General features: G+C 39.6%; 2 protein-coding genes across 4 annotated transcripts in view; one reads left to right on the top strand and one right to left on the bottom strand.

The window, feature by feature from the left end:
- CENPP (centromere protein P) overlaps positions 1-17,547 on the bottom strand; it is a 232,061-nt gene that overhangs the window by 20,087 nt on the left and 194,427 nt on the right. The gene's annotated exons all lie outside the window — the stretch shown is intronic.
- Positions 16,808-17,547, top strand: part of ECM2 (extracellular matrix protein 2) — a 40,563-nt gene continuing 39,823 nt past the window's right edge. For all 3 annotated transcript variants that reach the window (XM_061426205.1, XM_061426204.1, XM_061426203.1), the window contains exon 1: positions 16,808-17,002. The gene's annotated coding sequence lies outside the window, so the exon portion shown is untranslated. The remainder of the gene's footprint in view (positions 17,003-17,547) is intronic.

Genomic DNA, 17,547 nt, shown 5'->3' with positions numbered 1-17,547 from the left:
TAAAATAGAAAAAAAGAAACCTCTCTGTAATTTAAGTATATATTCAGAAAAAAATTAAGCAGCCATAGTCTTTGAAATGTGTATATACTAATTAAAGGACAATTCTCATGAGAAAGATTTACAAATTGTATAAAATCTCAACACTCACTTATAAGTATTGTATAAATGAAACAATCTAAAAAGAAATAATCAGTAAATATTTACTGACAGATTAATAGGTAAGAAACTTGCCCTAGGCTATACAATAGAGTATTACAACAGTATAAAGATGTTCTCTTTAGGAAGTGAAGATAAATACAGGCTGATTGAAGAAGGTTATATTAAATATTAATGACTTTTCTCTTTCTCACAAAAGCTTTACATGTGATAGTCAATATGAAAATTTTTTTGTTGAATATGTTTACCTCTGTACTACATTTTATCACCAATACCCAGGAAAATTTTTGTGACCTTGCTTCCTCTAGAGATCATAGTTGATAGGACCAGCGGGTGAACACATGATCCAATCTGGTTAAATCAGGTTCTTTGGAGAAATCTGAAATTAAGGGCCATACCACCAATCTGGGAAGTAGCTTGAAGTGAAAGTAAACAGGTTTGTGTTTTTGGAGATGGGCCACTGGCTGGCCATATGCGTGTCAACCCAGAAGAAGTTGTCCTGCAGAAGGCAAGACCTACTGAGAGCAGAATGAAGTGAACATGCAGAAAATGATAAGGATGAGACAACTCTGAAAAAGAAAGCAAGGTAAGAGTCCTCGAGGGCTGCCGGGACCATGAGAACCACCTCATTCCTGGTCCCAGGGCCTTGGAAATCTCTAAGGCCGTTCAATAAGTGGGTATTCTCAGTGTCCTTCCAATATACCCACATTGTTCTTGGGCTTATTTGAAGTGAGTTTCTGTAATTGAAGTCGAATTACTTGCAACTGAAATGTATTCACAAACAAAATGGCCATTTCAATTCCATTATTGACAATAAAAAGTATGGGATGGATAAGGGAGATATTTAGATGTCCTATCTAGGACATCATGAGAGAACATAGATATTAAAAGAGAGGGGAGAATTAAGCTCTGAATTATTTGTTCTTTGCCTTGATCAATCTCCTCAGTTCTGAAATGGTTCTTTTGAACAATTTTCCCAGCTTTACGTGTATTTTTTTGTGGAGAAGATTCAATGATCTCATCATTCTGCAACAGTTGAAAGTTCCGCCACAACTGATTTTTACAATTTTCTTAAAAAAATTTTTTGTCTTTTTGCCTTTCCTTTTATTAGCTTTAAAAAATTTTGCTTTCCCTTATACTAGATAGGATGTCACATGATCTATTCCTGTATGTCAAACAGACATTAGATATTTTATCACGCATACTCATCAAAGTCCAAATTAATCCATGTCTCAATGTTCTTCATGAACAAAGGGCTTTATAATGTTTTAATTTCAGTCTGAATTCTAGCTTAAAAAAAAACACCTCACTTGACATTATTATGACTTTATACGGAAACTGTTTTCTGTATTTAACATATTCTCTGTTCCTTATTACATCTCAAATCCTTTCCTGGGTCATTCTCCCTCTGCCTGAAGAATATCCTTTAATTCTAAAATGAACATATGTTAGAGGTAAAATCTATCAGTTTCTATTTATATGACTTTCACTTTTCCAGTTTATTGAGATATAATTGACATAATACTACATAAGATGTACAATGATCTGATAAATGTACAAATTGCAAAACGATCAGTGCTGTGATAGTTTTATGCACGTTTCTGAATATACATGTGCACACATTTCTTTTGAAAATATATTTAGGAAGTTTCAAGATGGCAGAGTAGAAGGATGTGCGCTCATCTTCTCCCGCAAGAACTCCAAAATTACCACTTGCTGCTGAACAACCATCAACAGGAGAATGTTGGATCCCACCAAAAAAAGATATACCATGTCCAAGGGCAAAGTAGAAGCTCCAGCAAGACAGTGCTGCTGCTGCTGCTAAGTCGCTTCAGTCGTGTCTGACTCTGTGCGACCCCATAGACGGCAGCCCAACAGGCTCCCCCGTCCCTGGGATTCTCCAGGCAAGAACACTGGAATGGGTTGCCATTTCCTTCTCCAAAGCATGCAAGTGAAAAGTGAAAGTAAAGTTGCTCAGTCGTGTCTGACTCTTAGCGACCCCATGGACTGCAGCCCACCACGCTCCTCCGTCCATGGGGTTTTCCAGGCAAGAGTACTGGAATGGGGTGCCATTGCCTTCTCCGAGAAAGACAGTAGGAGGGGCGAAATCACATTTAGAATCAAACCCCATACCCTCCTGAGATGCTTGAAGGGCTCAAACTAACTTTGTGCACACCAAGACCCAGAGACCCCAGAGAGACTGAGCCAGAACTGTGTTTGAGTGTCTCCTGTGGAGGTACGGGTTAGCAGTGGCCTGCTATAGGGGCAGGGGCTCTGGGTGCAAGCAGACTTGGGTATGGCATAAGGCCTCTTGGAGGAGGTCACCATTAACACCACCATAAAGTGAAAGAAAGTGAAACTGAAGTTGCTCAGTCATGTCCGACTCTTTGCAACCCAGTGGACTGTAGCCCACCAGGCTCCTCCGTCCGTGGGACTCTCCAGGCAAGAATACTGGAGTGGGTTGCCATTTCCTTCTCCAGCGGATCTTCCCAACCCAGGGATCGAACCTAGGTCTCCCACATTGCACGCAGATGCTTTAACCTCTGAGTCACCAGGGAAGCCCTAACTTACACAGGACTGGGGTAACAGACTCTTGGAGGGCACAAACAAAACCTTGTACACACTGGGACCCAGGAGAAAAGAGCAGTGACCCCACAAGAGACTGACCCAGCCTTGCCCAGAAGTGTCCAGGAGTCTCCAGTGGAGGCATGGGTCGGTGGTGGCCTGCTGCAGGGTCAGAGGCACTGAGTGCAGCAGTGCCTGCACGGGACCTTTTGAAGGAGGTAGCCTTTATCTTCATTACTTCCACCATAGTTTGGCCTCAGGTCAAACAACAGGGAGGGAACACAGCCCCATCCATCAGTATAAAATTGGATTAAAGATTTACTGAGCATGGCCCAGCCCATCAGAACAAGACCCAGTTTCCTCCTTGGTCAGTCTCTCCCATCAGGAAGTTTCTATGAGCCTCTTATCCTTCTCCATCAGAGGTCATACATGATGAAAACCACAATCACAGAAAACTAATCAAACTGATCACATGGACCACAGTCTTGTCTAATTCAGTGAAACTATGAGTCATGCCATGGAGGGCCACCCAAGATGGACGGGTCACAGTGGAGAGTTCTGACAAAACATGGTCCACTGGAGAAGGGAATGGCAATCCACTTCAGTATTCTTGCCTTGAGAACCCCATGAACAGTATGAAAAGGCAAAAACATAGGACACTGAAAGATGAACTCCCCAGGTCAGTAGGTATCCAATATGCTACTGGAGATCGGTGGAGAAATAACTCCAGAAAGAATGAAGAGATGGAGCCAAAGCAAAAACAACACCCAGTTGTGGATGTAACTGGTGATGGATTGCATAGAAACCTGGAATGTTAGGTTCATGAATCAAGGTAAATTGGAAGTGGTCAAACAAGAGATGGCAAGAGTGTACACTGACATTTTAGGAATCAATGAACTAAAATGAACTGGAATGGGTGAATTTAACTCAAATGACCATTATATCGACTACCATGGGCAGGAATCCCTTAGAAGAAATGGAGTAGCCATCATAGGCCATAGAAGATTCTGAAATGCAGTACTTGGATGCAATCTCAAAAACAACAAAATGATCTCTGTTCATTTCCAAGGCAAACCATTCAATATCACGGTAATCCAAGCCTATTCCCTGACCAGTAATGCTAAAGAAGCTGAAAATGAAGGGTTCTATGAAGACCTACAAGACCTTCTAGGACTAACACCTAAAAGAGATGTCCTTTTCATTACAGGAGACTAGAATGCAAAAGTAGGAAGTCAAGAGATAACCTGGAGTAACAAGCAAATTAGGCCTTGAGTACAAAATGAAGCACGGCAAAGGCTAACAGAGTTTTACCAAGAGAACACACTGGTCATAGCAAACACCCTCTTCTAACAACACAAGAGAAGACTCTACACATGGACATCACCAGATGGTCAAAACCAAAATCAGATTGATTATATTCTTTGCAGCCAAAGATGAAGAAGCTCTATACAGTAAGCAAAAACAAGACCGGGAGCTGACTGTGGCTCAGATCATGAACTCCTTATTGCCAAATTCAGACTTAAACTGAAGAGAGTAGGGAAAACCACCAGACCATTCAGGTATAACCTAAATCAAATCCCTTACGATTATACAGTGGAAGTGAGAAATAGATTTAAGGGACTAGATCTGAGAGACAGAGTACCTGATGAACTATGGACGGAGGTTTGTGACATTATACAGGAGGCAGGGATCAATATCATCCCCAAGAAAAGAAATGCAAAAAGGTAAAATAATTGTCTGAGGAGGTCCTGCAAATAGCTGAGAAAAGAAGAGAAGCAAAAGGCACAGGAGATAAGGAAAGATATACTCATTTGAATGCAGAAGTAAAGTGGGCCTTAGGAAACATCACTACCAACAAAGCTAATGGAGGTGATAGAATTCCAATTGGGCTATTTCAAATCCTAAAAGATGATGCTGTGAAAGTGTTGCACTCAATATGCCAGCAAATTTGGAAAACTCAGCAGTGGCCACAGGACTGGAAAAGGTCAGTTTTCATTCCAATTCCAAAGAAAGGCAATGCCAAAGAATGTTCAAATTACCACACAATTGCACTCATTTCACACACTAGCAAAGTAATGCTCAAAATTCTCCAAGCCAGGCTTCAAAGGTATGTGAACCATGAACTTCCAGATACTTAAGCTGGATTAGGAAAGGCAGAGGAACCAGAGATCAAATTGCCAACATCTATTGGATCATCAAAAAGCAAGAGAGTTCCAGAAAAACATCTATCTCTGGCTTTATTGACTATGTCAAAGCCTTTGACTGTGTGGATCACAACAAACTGTGGAAAATTCTGAAAGAGATAGGAACACCAGATCACCTGACCTGTCTCCTGAGAAACCTGTATGTGGGTCAAGAAGCAACAGTTAGAACCAGACATGGAACAACAGACTGGTTCCAAATAGGGAAAACAGTACATCAAGGCTGCATACTGTTATCCTGTTGATTTAACTTATATGCAGAGTACATCATGAAAAATGCTGGACTGCATGAAGTACAAGCTGGAATCAAGATTGCCAGGAGAAATATCAATAACCTCAGATATGCAGATGACACCACCCTTATGGCAGAAAGTGAAGAAGCCTAAAGAGCCTCCTGGTGAAAGTGAAAGAGGAGAGTGAAAAAGTCGACTTAAACTCAACATTCAGAAAACTAAGATCATGACATCCAGTCCAATCACTTCATGGCAAATGGATGGGGAAACAATGGAAACAGTGACAGACTTTATTCTTTTGGGCTTCAAATTTATTGCAGATGGTGACTGCAGCCATGAAATTAAAAGAGGCTTGCTCCTTGGGAGGAAGGCTATGATCAACCTAGACATCATATTAAAAAGCAGAGACATTACTTTGGCAACAAAGGTCTGTTTAATCAATAGATTTTTTTTCAGTAGTCGTGTATGGATGTGCAAGTTGGAAGTAAGGAGTAAGCGTCTTTTAATTTCATGGCTGTAATCACCATCTGCACTGATTTTTGAGCCAAAAAAAATAAAGTCTGACACTGTTTCCCCATCTATTTCCCATGTGGTGATGGGACCAGATGCCATGATCTTAGTTTTCTGAATGTTGAGCTTTAAGCCAACTTTTTCACTTTCCTCTTTCACTTTCATCGAGAGGCTCTTTATTCTTCTTCACTTTCTGCCATAAGGGTGGTGTCATCTGTATATCTGAGGTTATTGATATTTCTCCCGGCAATCTTGATTCCAGCTTGTGCTTCTTCCAGCCCAGCGTTTCTCATGATGTACTCTGCATATAAGTTAAATAAAGCAGGGTGACAATATACAGCCTTGATGTACTCCTTTTCCTATTTGGAACCAGTCTGTTGTTCCATGTCCAGTTCTAACCGTTGCTTCTTGACCTGCATATAGGTTTCTCAAGAGGCAGGTCAGGTGGTCTGGTATTTCCAACACTTTTAGAATTTTCCACAGTTTATTGTGATCCACACAGTCACAAGAATTGACTATAACCAAATGTAAGTAAGACCTTTGTCAACCTTACTTATTTTTACAGATTTTAACAATGAGCTGAAGATGCACACAGTAAAAAAAAAAAACAAACTTAAATGACTTAATTAGCAGCACACATGTGTGTGAGTCCTCAAAGAATTTATATAGATTTGGGGAAAACATATGGAAACCACTATTTATAATATAAAACAGAGTTAATCAGCCCTGGCAAAGTAGTAAAGCCAATGTGCTACCGGGGTGAACTGTGGAACTAGAGACAGTTTCTTGGAAAAGATGATATTAAAGTTAGGGACTGAAGAAAAGATCAGGCTATCAGAAGGTGGAGTCTTGAGTTTTTAAAACAGTAACACCTGTTTGCTTTCAATACCTATGTGCATGTGAGTGGGAACATTCAAACTTTTCATTCTGGCAGAGAAATGCAGAGTAAAGGTGAGCATTGTATTTAAAAATACTATTATTTATGGATTAGTTGTCTCAACAGGGTATGATCATGGATAATTTTAGCCTTTGTTACACATTGTTTTATCAATTTCTAAATTTACTCTTCTGCTGTAATTTGGAGGGAGGAGTTTAGTTTTATTCTTTTTAAGATCAGAGTTTCATCTGGGCAAATTGAGAAAAGAACGTAATTCAAAAACAGTATATTTGCACATACGGAAAAAAGTCAGTAATTTCCAGAATACTATTCATAAAAATTCCATAAACCCTGGAAGAGTTTGAAAATTGCACTTACAAATCTGCTAGAATTAAAATTAAATTTGTTTAAAAATGGAATAAATGAAGTTAGCATTAATTTTTTCCTACTCTCGGATGCTGAAAGATTCTAATGGAAATGAAAAAGATGATATCACCCACCAGTAATGGGGAAAAAATGAGGCCATGGACAAACACACTATGTTTTGATTTATTAAACTGCAAGTGAGCTTTACTTTATCCCCCATGAGTGATGGCTTAACCAGTTGCCAAAGTCTTCTTTTCCACAAAATACCTTTGTAAATATTGTGGTTGCTCTGATTTATAGCCATTGCCTTTAGACAGTGTATCAGTAGAAAAGAATCCCATTCCCAACAAACGTTAAAACTACCATATGTGTAATCATCTCACAAACCTCACGCTAAGTGTAGGTTTCAGAGTTTGGCAGGAGGAAAATTACAGGGAAAGAGCAGTTCTGGAGGCTGTGGCTGTGGTGGTTCATCCCTAAGTGGGAATGACACATCCAGAATGCCAGAGAGAAACACCTGGGTTGTCAACAGTGGTCTTTTTTAAAGATAAGAACCTAGTCCCAGGGGAGGGTAGGACTCATCCAGTTCTTCCTGGCAGGCAAGAGGCCAAGATGAATTCTGGCCCTGATGCCTCTGCAGTGACTTTCATCACGTCTGCTCCCCAAACACTCAGGCAATCTGGTTTTCATCTTGAAGGCATCTGACTCCTATGGTTTATGGACATGTGGAGTCATAATGGTGATGAGAGTCAGTTTCTGCTGATGTGGGCTGCAGAATATATTCTACCCATCCTTCCATTTCTGCTGGGAGAAGAAGCACTGTAGGGGTGAGCTGAAAAGTGTGTAGCCTGACTGTTGTGAAAAGAAAGAAATCAGACTAACTTGAAGTTACGCTCAGTTCTTCCATTTCTCAGCAAGTCAGACAAATTATTTAACTCTGTGAAGCTTTAGTTTCCTCATTTAGACTGTAATACTTCAGTGTTCTTCCTCTGAAAACTGGAGTATAACAAGGTATATTATTGGGTTGATTTATTGAGCACTGTCCCTAGCCAGAGAATATTTGGCACATAGTGGAGCTAGTTAATGCTGCCAGTTTCTTTGTTTCTCTTCTATCCCCATCATGTACAGGGTATGTAGGAAAAACTGAGGACCTGATTCTGCCAAAGGACATACAAAAAATGTCTGTTCTTAGGTTATTTTTAAGACTCTATAAAACCAACTGCTAAAATAACATGCATTATATTTTTACCCTTGAATGTACATTCTTGTGGCAAAAAAAAAATCACTATAGTTTTTAAGAATGGAAATTAAACCATAAATACCAAATGTGATTTTCTTTGCACAAAATTTCTCCTCCAAAAAATTTACCCAAAACCTCTTGAAACACTTGTCAGAATATTGCAAGTGTTAATATAAGTTGGTTTGGATAAGCAAAACTATATCCTGGCTGTGAAGACATGATATAAACTCACATCTCCTTTCAAGCCTAAACTTAAATAAATAGCTATAAAAGGGAGAGACGGAACCAAAATTTAAAACCCCTCTGAGCAGTAAAACCAGTAATTAGGTAAATCTTGAATTTCTGAATTTCCATGAGTTATCACAATAAAGAATACAGGAGGAGTAACAAGTTTTGGAGTAGACGGTACATCTTGTTCTTCTGTATGTGCTGATACAATGCGTGGGAGAGATGCAAACCAATCTGAACAAATGAAAGTTGGCAATTTGAATATAAAGCTCAGGAAACAGTTAAGCGCTTAGAATAGATCTGTAGCTCATTGGCGTATGTTAAAGCAATGTGGTTAGTGCTCCTTTACGTTTGCTTACTGGATGAACAATATTATGAGGGCAAGCAAGGACAGATATAGAAGAGGGCTATGGAGGATGGAGAACATGAATACTTATGATGTGGAAGTGGGTGGGATGAAGTCAGTAAAAGATGAAGAGAAAGAAAGATGGATAGAAGGAAGGACAGACAGACTTCCAAGAATAAGGCGATCAATAAGACAAGAAAAAAGAAGGCTGATAGACGGCTTCTGTGGGCCTCTGAATGTTTGAGAGGGCACTTTTACACTGACCATAAATGCCACAGCTGAGTCACAGTAGATTAAGGGACAAATGGGAGGCCAAACACGTGGAGGTATTTTCTGTAGATATTATTTCAAGAAATCAAGGAGAGAATAGGAAGATGGAATAGATGGTAGTTTGAGGACATCCAGACAGGATATAGGAAGATTCTGACTGACAGAACCGAATATATTAGTAAACAAAGAAGAACAAATTACAGTTATGCAAAATGCCATGCTGCTGATTTAACGGCCCCATGATTCCACTAAGACACAGTCAGTGCCATCACTTAACACTTGGACTTGAAAGTCACACTCTGGAGATAGTTGAGTCATTCAGGCTTAGGTCATGAACACAAAAGAATGGATAGCTGGGAGCTGTGAATATTAGGCTATCCCAGCTCTCCATTCTTTTGTGTTCATGACCTAAGCCTGAATGACTCAACTATCTCCAGAGTGTGACATTCAAGTCCAAGTGTTTAGTGATGTTTGCCCGGTCTTGGAATAAACATACCAGAGGAGACAAAAGACCTGTACACTGAAAACCATAAGATGCTGATGAAAGAAATTGAAGATGACACAAACAGCTGGAAAGACCTACCATGTTTTTCAGCTGAAAGAATCAATACTATCAAAATGACTACACTGACCAAGGCAATCTATAGATTCAATGCAATCCCTATCAAATCAACAAAGGCATTTCCCACAGAACTAGAACAAGGAAAAAAAAAAAACCCTTAAAATTTGTAAGGAGACAGAAAAGACCCTGAATAGGCAAAGCAATCTTAAGAAAGGAAAATGGAGCTGGAGGAATCACATTCCCTGACTTTATACTACACAGCAACAGTCATCAAAATAGTACAGTACTGGCACAAAAACAGAATATAGATCAATGGAACAGGATATAAAGCCAGGAAATAAACTCACGCAACTATGTTCAATAAATCTACAACAAAGAAGGCCTTCTCAGGTGGGTCAGATGGTAAGGCATCTGCCTGCAATGTGGGAGACCTGGGTTCAATCCCTGGGGTGGGAAGATCACCTCGAGAAGGCAATGACAACACACTCCAGTATTCTTGCCTGGAGAATCCCACAGACAGAGGAGCCTGGTGGTCTACAGCCATGGGATTATAAAGAGTCGGACACAACTAAGTGACCAACATGACAAAGGAGGCTAGACCATACAATGGAGAAAAGACAGTGTCTTCAATAAATGGTGCTGGGAAAACTGGATAAAACGCTTAGAGGAAAACATAGGCAGAACACTCTTTGACATAAAACACAGCAGTATCTTTTCTGAGCCATTTTCTCTTGCTTTTTCTACAATCCAATGGATGTTGGCAATTTGATCTCTGGTTCCTCTGTCTTTTCTAAATCCAGCTTGAATATCTGGAATTTCTTGATTCATGTACTGTTGAAGCCTAACTTGGAGAATTTTGAGCATACCCTTGCTAGTGTGTGAGATGAGTACAATTATGTGGTAGTTTGAACATTCTTTGGCATTGCCTTTCTTTGGGATTGGAATGAAAACTGACCTTTTCCAGTCCTGTGGCCACTGCTGAGTTTTCCAAATTTGCTGGCATATTGAGTGCAGCACTTTCACAGCATCATCTTTTAGGATTTGAAATAGCTCAGCTGGAATTTCATCACCTCCACTATCTCTGTTTGTAGTGATGCTTCCTAAGCACTTGTAATATGCTCACCAGAAAAAATTTATTTTCCATCTCTCACCATACAGTTGAGTCCCTTTACTCATTTCACCACCCCCTCATTTTAGATTTCCTATGCAAAGAAAGCATTTCACCTGTCTAATAAGTTTTTTCCTTCCTTAATTTTCTTACACTTTTTGGGGGACTGCATTACATGTTCTGCTGGATCTCAAGTTTCCTGACCAAGGATTGAACTTAGGCCCCTGGCAGCAAAAGTCCCAACCACTGAACCACCAGAGAATTCCTGATTTTCTACTTATACCCAATTTTCTACTTTTCTACTTAAATTCCACCCCCCCCCCTTTTCTTGTTTTACTGCACTTGCCAGAATTTTCAGTGAGCCTGCTTGTCTCGTTCCCAGAAAAGGAAAAATTGCAGTATCACAATATTATTTTTTAATAATAGTTTTGCTGAGATATAATTTACATATCATTAAATTCACCCTTTTAGAGTACAAATTTAGTGGGGTTTAGTATTTTCATCGGAGAAGGCAGTGGCACCCCACTCCAGTACTCCTGCCTGGAAAATCCCATGGAGGGAGGAGCCTGGAGGGCTGCAGTCCATGCGGTCGCTGAGGGTCGGACATGACTGAGCGACTTCACTTTCGCTTTTCACTTTCAAGCATTGGAGAAGGGGATGGCAACCCACTCCAGTGTTCTTGCCTGCAGAATCCCAGGGACGGGGGAGCCTGGTGGGCTGCCGTCTCTGGGGTCACACAGAGTCGGACACGACTGAAGCGACTTAGCAGCAGTAGCAGCAGCAGCAGTATTTTCATATTTGGGAGATATCACTAATGCCTATTTTTGGAACATTTGGGCCACTTTATGAAGAGACACTGTACTCAGTAGCAGTCACCCCCCATTCTGTCACCCCACTCTAAGTCTCCTCACCCCAGCAACCACTCATCTACTTTCTGCCTAGTGGATCTGCCTACTGTGGACACTTCATACAAAAGAGGCATACAATATGTGGCCTCTTGTGACTGGCTTCTTGCACTGAACATAATGTGTTTGAGGTTCATCCATGTTGTAGCATGTATCATACCATTCCTTTTCATTGCTGAATAATACTCCACTGTAGAAACAGACTATACTTACTTTCTCCATTCATCAGCTAGATATTTGAGTTGTTCCCACATTTTGGCTGTTATGAAGAGTGTAGCTTCAAAATTGGTGTACAGTTTTCATGTGGATTTATGTTTCCACTTCTCTTGGGTATATAGCTGGGAGTGGAAGCAAGTTATTTTCTGTAGATACTCTGACACACTAATGAGTTCTCTTCTATTTCTAGTACGTAAAAGCTTTTTTCCTCCTTCTTCCTTCTTTAGACCTTGAGATGATCATATAATGTTTGGATTTTATCCTTAAATCAACCAGGTACTTGTTGAATAAGCCTAGTAGAGTCATGATATATTATCCTATTTATATACTAGTAGATTTGGTTTGCTAATATTTTAGTTTTTTAAAATCTATGTTCATTAGTGAGACTGATTTATAATTACCCTTTTTTATAATTTCCTTGTCAGGTTATAGTATGGTTATGCTGATCTTAAAGAACTGTTCAGAAGAATGTGTTGATTAATATAGGCCTGTAGTAGGGACTTCCCTGGTGGTCCACTGGTTGAGATTCTGGACTTCGAATGCCCGGGGCACGTGTTCCCACATGTGATGTGGCCAAAAGATGTGTGTAGTATTCTTTGTGGGAAGATGAAGCAACTTCAGTATGAGTTAGCTGAAAAGGCATTTGACTATGACACTAGGAAGGGATATAGAATAGGCTTGAGGTAAGATAAGACTCCCATTTCTAAGAGGACCCTTACTTAAAATTTTCAAAATTTAGCTTTATCTGAGTGTTATCTACAAAGTTGTCATAAGCAACTACAACCTTAAAAGAAAAACTAACTCATTGGCACTTTCTACCACAGAGGTAAAAATACCGAAAAGGAGTTGGTACCTGCACTGGCTGTGCTTATAGCCCGAGTGCTGAAGGACCTGTTGACATCCTGTTTGGTGACCAACACCAAACTGCAGAGCAGCCGTCAGAGCCAAGCTTTAGAACATAGTTATGGCTGCAATAATAAAAGGGAGGAGAACACTAATACCAGCATTTTCCATGTGTTGATACTACTGTGGTTAAAACAGTTTCTGCAGAAGGACTCATGTAACAGTCCATTAACTCACAAGATTTTAGAGCAGGGACCTCAGAAACTGTATAATCTGGTTCTCTGCAATTTTGCCAGTCTTGGCTACTCCTCTATGTGGCTATTTAAATTATTTCTTTTTCTAATTGTTTAATTTTTTTTTTAAGATTCCTTTTATCTGACCTGGTTATGAAAAGCTCAAAACATTATAAGAATACAGAATTACATACTAAAAATCCTCTCATAATTCCATCACCCAAAGATAACTAACAGTTTGTTATTTATTTCTTCCATTTTTTTCTCTAGGAAGATACTAAATTGTATATGTTAAAAGAAGGTAACATAATAGCACATGCGCTGTTTTAAAGTTTCTTTCTTCTTGGTAATACTGTGGACAACTATGATGTCTGTATAATAGTTACTTCAGTCTCTCGATATAACTTTATAACAGCCTACTGTTCCCTGTCAGTATACAACTGATTAATTACCCTCTACACTTGGGTACAATGCTTTAAAGTACTTTCCTGGAGGTACACTTGTGCAGAGAAAGACATGTTTCTATAATGGATTCCTAGAAGTGGAAGGCTGGGACAGAACATAGCTATTGCTAAGTTGTTCTCAAAAGAATGAGTTTCTGTTTGCTCTAAGCAATGTGTCCAATACTGCATGTTATTCACATTGTTTTCTCCGAAAACAATGTATATATTTCAAATCAAGCCACATTCTCTTTTAAAGACTATTAAAAATTTTTTTTATTTTATTATTTTTGATGCATGGACTCTCTCTAGTTGCAGCAAGCAGGGGCCACTCTTCCTTGCAGAACACGGGTTCTCGGTGTGTGGGCTTCAGTAGTTGTGGCTCATAGGCTGCAGTAGCTGTGTCACAAGGATTTATTTGTTCCACGGCATGTGGAATCTTCCCAAGCCAGGGATTGAACCCATGTCTCCTGCATTGACAGGGAGATTTTTAATCACTGGACCACCAGGGAAGGCCTGGGTGTGTGTGTGTGTGTGAGTTGCTCAGCCATGTTGGACTCTTTGCGACCCTATGGACTGTAGTGTGGCAGGCTCCTGTGTCCATGGAATTCTCCAGGCAAGAATACTGGAGTGGGTTGCCATTTCCTTCTTCAGGGGATCTTCCTGACCCAGGGATTGAACCTGGGTCCCTTGCATTAGAGGCAGATTCTTTACCATCTGAGCTATAGGGAAGATCCTAGGGAAGGCCTAAAGACTTTTTTTTTTTTTTAAGAGCAGTTTCAGATGCACAGAAAAACAGAGGAAGGTACAGAAGTTTTCCATATATCCCTAGTACTCTCATCACACAGCCTCCCCCAGTAGAGTGGTGTATTTGTTACATCTGATGAACCTATATACAATATAATCACTCAGGTTTATAAGTTACAAATGCATTGGAGAAGGAAATGGCAACCCACTCCAGTGTTCTTGCCTGGAGAATCCCAGGGGCGGGGCAGCCTAGCGGGCTGCCGTCTATGGGGTCGCACAGAGTCGGACACGACTGAAGCGACTTAGCAGCAGCAGCAGCAGGGTTCACTCTTGGTGTGCACATTCTGAGTTTAGATAATTGTACAAAGACATGTATTCATCATTATGATATCATATACAGTATTTCCACTGCCTTAAAAGTCCTCTGTGATTTCACCTATTCATTTCTCTCTGACCCACCCCTCCACCTGCCCCCGCAACAACCCCTGGCAACCACTGACCTTTTCATTGTCCTGACAGATTTATCTTTTCCAGAATGTCACATAGCTGGAATCACTAATCAATATGCATTTAAAGTTCCTCCATGTCTTTTCAAGGCCTAATAGCCTATTTCTTTTTAGCACTAAATAATATTCCATTGTAGGATGTACCACAGTTTATCCATTCACCTATTGAAGGTTGCTTCCAAGTTTTGGCAATTATGAATAAAGCTGCTGTCAACATCTGTGTGCAGGTTTTTGTAGGTTCAACTTGTTTGGGTAAATATCAAGGAGCTTGACTACAGAATTTTTCTAGAAAACCTCCAAACTACCTTCAAAAGAGTCTATCATTTAGTATTCCCACCAGCAGTGAACGAGAATTCCTACTGCCCCACATTCTCACTTGCATTTGGTATCCTCACTGTTTTGGTTTTTGCAATTCTAATAGGTGTCTCGGAGAAGGCAATGGCACCCCACTCCAGTACTCTTGCCTGGAAAATCCCATGGACGGAGGAGTCTAGTAGGCTGCAGTCCATGGGGTCGCTATGAGTCATGTCACTTTCCCTTTTCCCTTTCATGTATTGGAGAAGGAAATGGCAACCCACTCCAGTGTTCTTGCCTGGAGAATCCCAGGGACAGGGGAGCCTGGTAGGCTGCCGTCTATGGGGTCGCACAGAGTTGGACACGACTGAAGCGACTTAGCAGCAGGAGCAGCAGCAGCAATAGGTGTCTAGTGGCATCTCATTCTTGATTTAATCTCCAAAGCTCTTTTCAGATTGTGTGTAGGTATTCTGGGGGAAGAGATGAGGGGAACTCCTATCTCTAACGTTAGTATCTTCTCAAATATTTGGTAATCCTGGGCTATCTACTTATGTTAGAGACACTGACCAAAAGCTCAGAATGTGTGGGTAGAGATAGCCAACTTAGTGTTTGTACTCGGTTGAGCTAGTTTGGATCCCTTTTCTATTAGACACGCAAAACCAAGTAGATGAGAACATGGGTCAATTTGGAGGTAAATGCATAATACTTGGAACAAATGATGGAGACATCAGGAGGATTGGGGTCATATACCTTGCTTCTGCTGAGTGCAGTTTCCCAATGAATCTCACCATTCCTAAGATCTATAATTTTTAAACTTGGAACACTCACAAAATTATCCTGTCTTACACCTGTTTGGGCTATAGTGTCATCTGTCAGAGCCTATATGCCTTCAGTCTTTAAGGAATTTATCAAAAATTCTGTCTTCTAATAGTACTAATAATTTTGTGATGCAGTACTACATTTTTAAAAGAAAATGTAGTTTTTAGTTTTAGGAATTTGGGTGGCCCATGTGCTCAATCTATCATCTTGATTTGATCTATCCAAGTCACATTAAGATTTTGGAAAGACAAAAATGTAGTTCTTCTCTGTCAAGCAATTTAGACCCCTGAGATAAATTAAGAATTAAAAAAAACAGATATTAAAATTACCTAGCTTATGACAGGTATTTTGTATTGCTATTCATTTTATTTGCACAAAAATTTGAAGGGTAGGTATTACCATCCCAGCTGTATAAAGAATAAACAGTTACAAACAGCAGTAATTCATCCAAGGTCCCCCATAAGGAGCACTGTGGGCCAGGAACCTTGATCTGACTGTGACCTGCTCATTCGCAGATGAAGAAACTGAGGCTGAACTAGATAACCAATTTGCCCTAATCAGAAGCCTCACGGCTCTCTTGCCTATTTTATTATTGCTTAAGGTTGGAAGTTATATAATTTCAGTGACACTAATATATAACAGCTTTTTAAAAATTTATTTATTTTTGGCTGTTCTTGGTCTTTGTTACTATGTGTGGCGGCATGTGGGGTCTTCCTGGATCAGGGATCAAACCCGTGTCCGCCTGCAGGCAAATTCTTTACCACTGAGCCACCAGGGAAGCCCTGTTTTGTTAACAATATTGTGTGGGAGACTGGTATGGCTGGCAGGGAGCTGATTAGAGATTTAAATAACATTAACCCAATTAAGGCATCCCAGGAATGTATAGTCCTCTAACTTGGGAACAATAGCATCTCTGCAGTCTGATAAAGCTCAAGTGACACGCAGGCTAGTACGAATGTTAACATTTTTAATGCAATTAGTCTGTGAAAATCACACATTTCTTAAGCTCCACTTTTGTTGTTTCTAACTCCACTTTCTCAGCCTACAGACTAAAGCTTCCCGCCCCCACCCCCTGCTGCTTTCCATTTTCCCGTGATTTAGAACAAATATTTGCCTTGGTAACCATTTTCCCTAGTTACTCTCTTGGCTGATTTTCTGCACAAAGAACCGAAAGGCATGTAACCCCAAGGGAGGCAGTTATTTTAGATTTTACAAAGAAGTCAGTTAACATTTTTCAACACTCCCTTCTTTGTCTTAAAGAAAGCTCTGGTTTTGTTTCATTTTCATCCGGAGACTTAAATGACACCAAGCAAAGCCTACTTAGTTTAGATTTCCAGGTAAAATGTTTTAAATTTTAAGTTTCTACTAAAGCGTGTGGAATGGTTTTAATATTTGGGTGTTTTGTGTTGCAAATATGTTTAGCACTTGAGGAAATTAGCTCTTACTAATAGGTTTTTAAAGTTTAAAGTGTACATTATTTTGTTTACTTGGTTTTTTTTTTTTCAGGATGACTACTTCTGAAGTATTTAAAACTTTATGAATTAGGATTAAATATATTTTTATATGTTTAAATAGAGTTACTTGTTCAATAGAAGTATAAGTTGGTTTGAAAATTTCATTCTTTTCTATTTTACAGTCCTAAGGAGCATAAAGGATTAATTAAAAATGTTTTTCATTTTAAGCCTACTAAGCGAAGTTAAAAGGGATAATAGGTATCTTGTGGCTTTGTGTAGAAGATTAAAATTGAATTTAAACCCTTTTAAAGCTTACTTAAGACAGCTGATAAAAAACTTTTAATAAAAAAATAAGTTAATCAAGATTTACAGATGATATTTAATGTTGGGATAAACACAAAAAATACTAAAAAGAAAGACAATTTTAC

The sequence above is a fragment of the Bos javanicus genome, chromosome 8 (assembly GCF_032452875.1).
Source record: "Bos javanicus breed banteng chromosome 8, ARS-OSU_banteng_1.0, whole genome shotgun sequence".
Classification (NCBI taxonomy): Eukaryota; Metazoa; Chordata; class Mammalia; order Artiodactyla; family Bovidae; genus Bos; species Bos javanicus.
The sequence above is the reverse complement of the archived record's forward strand: the minus strand, read 5'-3'. Positions and strand labels throughout refer to the sequence as shown.